The sequence below is a fragment of the Leopardus geoffroyi genome, chromosome D1 (assembly GCF_018350155.1).
Source record: "Leopardus geoffroyi isolate Oge1 chromosome D1, O.geoffroyi_Oge1_pat1.0, whole genome shotgun sequence".
Classification (NCBI taxonomy): Eukaryota; Metazoa; Chordata; class Mammalia; order Carnivora; family Felidae; genus Leopardus; species Leopardus geoffroyi.
In genome coordinates, this window is record NC_059329.1 from 4023632 (window position 1) to 4029445 (window position 5814).

The 5814-nt window shown below is 46.1% G+C and overlaps 1 protein-coding gene across 1 annotated transcript in view; it reads right to left on the bottom strand.

Annotated features, from left to right (window-relative positions):
• KBTBD3 (kelch repeat and BTB domain containing 3) overlaps positions 1–5615 on the bottom strand; it is a 38960-nt gene extending 33345 nt beyond the window's left edge. Inside the window, exon 1 of the mRNA XM_045482641.1 lies at positions 5499–5615. The gene's annotated coding sequence lies outside the window, so the exon portion shown is untranslated. The remainder of the gene's footprint in view (positions 1–5498) is intronic.
• Positions 5616–5814: the final 199 nt, after the last annotated feature.

Below are 5814 nucleotides of genomic sequence, written 5' to 3' on the forward strand. Positions count from 1 at the left end.
ACAAAAAGCAAACTTTAACAGAAATTTTCATGTATTCCCCAATACACATTCTTAAATATATTAGAGTCATATACAGGTATCCACTTTCATGAAGCTGTTAAAAGATAAACCCTGCCATTAAATTCAATCCAGAATGAAAAATCCAAGAAGCTGAAATCTTCATGTCTTAAATTTGGTTGGAGTAAATGTGTACTTGCAGTCCTACTGTGTTTTGCAAACAACAAAGAGCCGCAGGATTTAGAAGCTGCAAGAACAGGGTCCTAAATGGCCCATCACTATTCTAGTAACCTCTATTGAGGCTCTCTGAGGCATTAGCTTCCTCATGTGCAAAGTGGACACCCCAATTACATTGTATTGTTGTAAATTATATCATGAAAATTAATATTGTCATGGGGTATATCAATATTAATGGTTAAACTCAGCAATAACATGTACTTAGTAACATTATTAATTGTAAAACAATTCTTGGTCAAAGATCTGTAAGGCAACTTTTTTCTTCAAATATTCTGCAAATTCAGCATGACACTTCACTAATTTTAAGACACACATTTTTTCACACTCAACATATCTGAAAATGACAGGTATCTTATAATTGCTTTTGGTCAGGTAGCAGTCATGACACCTGTCATTACATATGTATGTGCATCAAAATGTGGAAAATGGGTATTGGTGATTTAAAAGAAAACTCTGGAGATAACAATGGATACTCGTTTAGGAAATGATGCATCGGGGGGTTCAGTCGTGACTTCGGCTCAGGTCATGATCTGACGGTTCGTGGGTTCAAGCCCAGCATTGGACTCTGTGCTGACAGCTCAGAGCCTGTATGGAGCCCGCTTCAGATTCTGTATCTCCCTCTCTCTCTGTTCCTCCCCTGCTCACACTCTGTCTCTCTCTCTCTGTCTCAAAAATAAACATTAAAATTTTTTTTGTTATTAAAAAAATGAAATGATGTGTCACTAATGCTCTTGGATTACAGAGACTGACCTTATATAGAAAAACATGGACATTGAGATTCTGAGTTGAAAGTGAATTATAAGCACTGTACTCTGAATATGACAAAGTTTTACAAGCATCTCAGCTAATTTTGCTTTTTATGTGTGTAAGAGGGTGATACGTGATTTTTTAAAAGGGCTTTCCGTAAGTATGAAAAGTTCCACACAATAGAGTTGTGTCGGAGTTAAAAATGGCGCTGTTTTCTTTCTCAGTGGCACGTAAAACAATGGTGTATTTTATAAGACTGCATCTCAACTTCAACAAACTACTCTGTGCTCAAAACATTGAGTCAATTTTTAAAACTATTCTCGTTATTTCCTTTAATGTCTTCCACTAACGTTTGATTTAAATAGTTAAATGAATAAAAGTCCAAGAATCAAGTGTGATAAGACCTTGATAGAAAGTAGTGACAAGAATAGCACGTGCCATTTGATGGGAGCGCAGTATGAAAAGAAAGCTGTGCTGTTGTGCTGTGACTGACCTGGGTGGGCCCTTTCTGTTTGGCCTTCCGGTGATCGAATTTGGTCACCGGAGTTTCAAAACAGAACGTGATTGGTGGCATCTTCTCATAAGCACTTACGACAGAGTGCTAACTGTATGCCAGGTACAGAGGTAGACACTAAAGAAAGCATGGAGAAGAGAGGCAGTCGTGACCCTGGCTTTCCCCAGTGGTCACTATGTAATGAGAAAGACTGACAAATTATCCATCGTTATCCATACTGTGAAGAAAGAGCTGGGAAACGCGAATAAAAACGAACAATGGGGAATGTTCAACTTCAGATAGTAATGGTGGTGACACTTCCAGAGTGCTTCCTCTGTGTGTTCTGTCCTACGTGCTTCAGAGACTCTTTAATCTTCAGAAGAACGGTGTAACATAGATTCTGCTATTGTCCCCACTTTACAGGGAGGGGGAGGGGAGGCTTTGAGACCTTAATTTGCTCAAGGTCATACAGCAAGTAAGCGTGGACCTGGACCCAGATGGTCCTGTCCGCTACTGTGTCAGGGCGCGCCTTTCTGAGAAGGTGTCATTGAAGGTAAGGGGTTGGTGGGAGAAATCATGTAGAAAGGCCTAAAGTGGGAAGGGGTCCTTCAGTTTTAGGAAACGAAAGGAGGCCAGCATCACTGGAACCGTTTGACAAGAGCAAGAATGTTGCGGAGGCCCGTGCCACCTCACGCAGGTCCTATGGGCCAGGAGGAGCAGGGATTTCACCCTAAGTGCTGTTGGAACAAAGGGAGACTTTGCGCTGGACAGTGACATGATTTGATTTACTTTTTAAAGTATCTTCCTGGTTGCTGTAAGAAGAATTAAGAGAAAAAGGGCAATAGAATTCACGTCATTCATTTATTCAAATATTAGAAAGTTTACAGAGTAGCTACTATTTTGGCAAGCACTATTCTAGTAACTGGGCACACAGCCAGAAACAACGGACACCGGGTCCTCCACTCTGCGGTACACTTTAGAGCGGTGCGCACACACGCACGCGCATGCGCGCGCACACAACCTACCCCCTCTGCTGCGTCAACACTTTCTCGCAATTATGTTGGACAGATTCCATCAGTGGACACATTTTAGTATCTCCCACTTTACACATCAAACAAAAATCTGTCCTTTGAACCTGTATTACCCTCTAGTTACCATCCCATTTTTCTACTCCGCGACCCAGAAACAGTCCGCAGTAGCTTTGCCTCCAATTGCTGTGTGAGCCCACTACCATCCCTTCCTCTCTTTCACCCTGGCGCCTGACTGAGGCAGTATCACCACGCTGCCGCCAGCAATGCTAAATTCTCTCTCCCCATTTTAGAGAACTTCTCAGGAGTATTCACGTTGCTAACTAGTCTCCCTTCCGGAAACACGCATCTCTAGTGTCTGTGGCACATCACTCTTCAGGTTTTCTATCTTGCTGGTCTCCTTCCTTCCCTGTCTAGTCCGGAGCGCGGACAGCACAGTGGTTAACTCGGAGCCGAGGAGTGCTTACGACAGGGAGGACACAGGAAACAACGTTCCCTTCTCCTGCAGGCTCGAAAACTAGTCGGTACTGCAGGTGAGACATGATGGCAGGCTAGACCACAATGGTAACAATGGAGATAGAAACAAATGGATTTTAGCTCTATTTTAGAAGTAGAATCAGTAGAACATAGAATCGATTGGACATGAAAATTGAAGGAAAAGAAAAATCAAGGTTTCTTTCTTGAGTAACTGGTCGAATCATGGAGTTATTTACTAAAGTTTTGAAAAGTTAAGTTTTACAATGGAATAAAGTTTAAGTGGACTCAGTAAAAAGCTAAATGCACATTATTCACTCAGAAATCACTGAACCTTAGAGATGATTTCATTTGATACCTTTCCACTGAAATTGATCCTTGGAAGAGGTTACGTTATTTACCCAAAGTCACACGGAGAACCGGTGACAGAAGTGGGAAAAGAACAGTTTTCTTAGGATCCCAATATGAAGGCACAGATCAAGATCTGTCAAGATGACTATTACTCACAAATTTGCTGAACCTCTAATATTTTAGTCTTCTTTTCCCCCTGACCAATGCAATAAAGATATTGTAACAAAATGTTTGGGTTTACTGAATATAGTTAGGCACATATTTCCTTAAGATAAAAATGAGGGAAATAAAGGTAGACCGAATATAAATGCCAGTGTTAGCTTATAAACGGAGTAAACTCTATATTGTAAAGGTTGATCAAAACATTTACTTATGCATACTATTTGTAGGAGGGAAGGTATGCATTAAATTCCCTCTCAAGTAGCTTACATCCTAATTTGTAAGATAACACACATACATAATTCAGGATAATAGATATTATAAGGTAGTGCTAGAAGAGTTGCCAAATTAATTAGTTAAAAACAAACAAACAAAAACATACTCTGGGGTAGTCCTTAAGAAAAGGCAAGGTTTGCCCTCAGCCTTGAATAAGTAATAATTTACAAAGTACACAGGGAAGGGGATTCCATTAAAGAAACCTATAAAGAGTGCCCAGGATAGGACCAGGCTTGGGAATGAGGCAGGGGGTGGGGAGAGTGAGCTGTTGAGATCTGGTGTACAGAGAGATTCTCTGAGGACATCTGAGCCAAGACCTGAATGATACAGGGGAATGAATGTGATGACGGGAGGAGAGAATATTCTAGGCAGAGAGAGCAAGTATGAATAAGCACATGATCTGTCTGTATATTAGGCTCTATGGATGAATATACAGAGCTTAGTTCCGTGGTAAAAGAATCAACTATGCATTCCTTAACCTGAATTTACCTAATTCCACAGATCCCCTTTCTGATCTCAGATTCTCCATCAGTAACAATAATCACTACTGCACAGAACATGTGACCATGTACCTAGAAGTGTTTTAGAAACAGAAAACAGGGTGAAATTTTGTAAAAATCAGTTGAAAAAGACAAGAGCGGAGAAGGTATCATAGGATGCTTAGATACATAAAGTTAAAAGCGCAGAAAGGAGTTATGATCATTGGTGATAGCTGTATTAGCAGACACCTTATGCTTTGCACACCTTTACGTGTCACTCACTGCGGATTTTTTGTACACGCTTTACGTGCCTTGCCAGACTGTAAGCTCTCTGCAGGTAGTAAGCGGATCTCAAACACGGCACCTGACACAGGCTTTTGGTCAGTACTACCCAAGCTGATATATCAAGCCAGTAATTTATTTTACATCCCTTTGAGGATGTGTGTGTTGTGTGTTCAAAATCCCACCTACTTGCAAAGGACTGGAAAGGGCTCACGGTTATTAGGAAAAGTTAACGGAAACAAGTATAGAAAACAACAAAATAGAAGCCACCTAGAAGAGGATGGAAAGAATCCTTAGGTAACTGCGAATTACGACTGCTGGCCCTCCATCAGCCGACAAAGGAAGGAGGGACCCGGCCAAATCTCGGAGGACAGCATTCAGTGTACCGCAAAGTTGGGCTCTGACATTCATCCGCAGAGGCCAACTTTCCGCTGGGCCAATACCCGCAAGGGGCTCTGGTCACGAGGACTCTCGCAGAAGCGTCACCTAGAGTCTCCCCGCGGCAGGTGCGGGCGCAGAGGCATCGATCTGACCCTCGGCCGCCCTGGAAGGAAGGCTGCTGGGGCTCTAACTCGGTGCCGACGCTCCTGGAGAGCAGGGCGGCCGGCGCCGCGATACCGCAGGTGCCCTGTCCCCAGGGCTCTGGGCCAGGCCCGGCCGTCCCCGCCCGGCCGCACTCAGGGGTCGGAGGGGCCGCTCGGCCGGCGCGGGACACAGTGAGGGTCGGCGGGGCCGCCTCGCGCGGGGCACAGGGCCGCAGCCCCCCTCCCGCCGCGGGGCCCGGGGCGGCGAGCAAGGCAGCCCGGGGGCACCGTGCGGCGCCCTCTCCGCCGCGGAAAGCCCGGCCGCCCGCCCGGCCGCGCACACGGAGGGTTGACAGGGGCGGCTGGAGCCCCGGGGATCCCCTCCTTCGCGGGGCCCCCAGAACGAGGCGCTGCCATCCCACTCCTCCCTCAGACCCCAGAGCTCACCCACCTGCAACTGCAGTCTCCGAAGTCTCCACCCTAGTCTCGCTGCCGCCGCAGGCCTCACTGCGATTGGCCTGAACCGTTGTCCTGTTAGCGCTTCTCCGAGTGTGAGTGGCGCAACCAGGGGCTCTCGGCCTTGGTCCCTCCCTACGCTCCCTGAGGCCCCGCCCCGCGTGACGTCACGCGCTGCCGCAGAGCGCAGAGGCGGGCCTGCGTCTCCGCCCCTAGCCGTTCTCTCCAGGAGACGGCGGCGCGGCCGGGGAAAAGCGAAAGCCCCCTGGTGGGCGGGGCTGCGCGCGCACGTCGGCGGCGCCCGCCTCCTT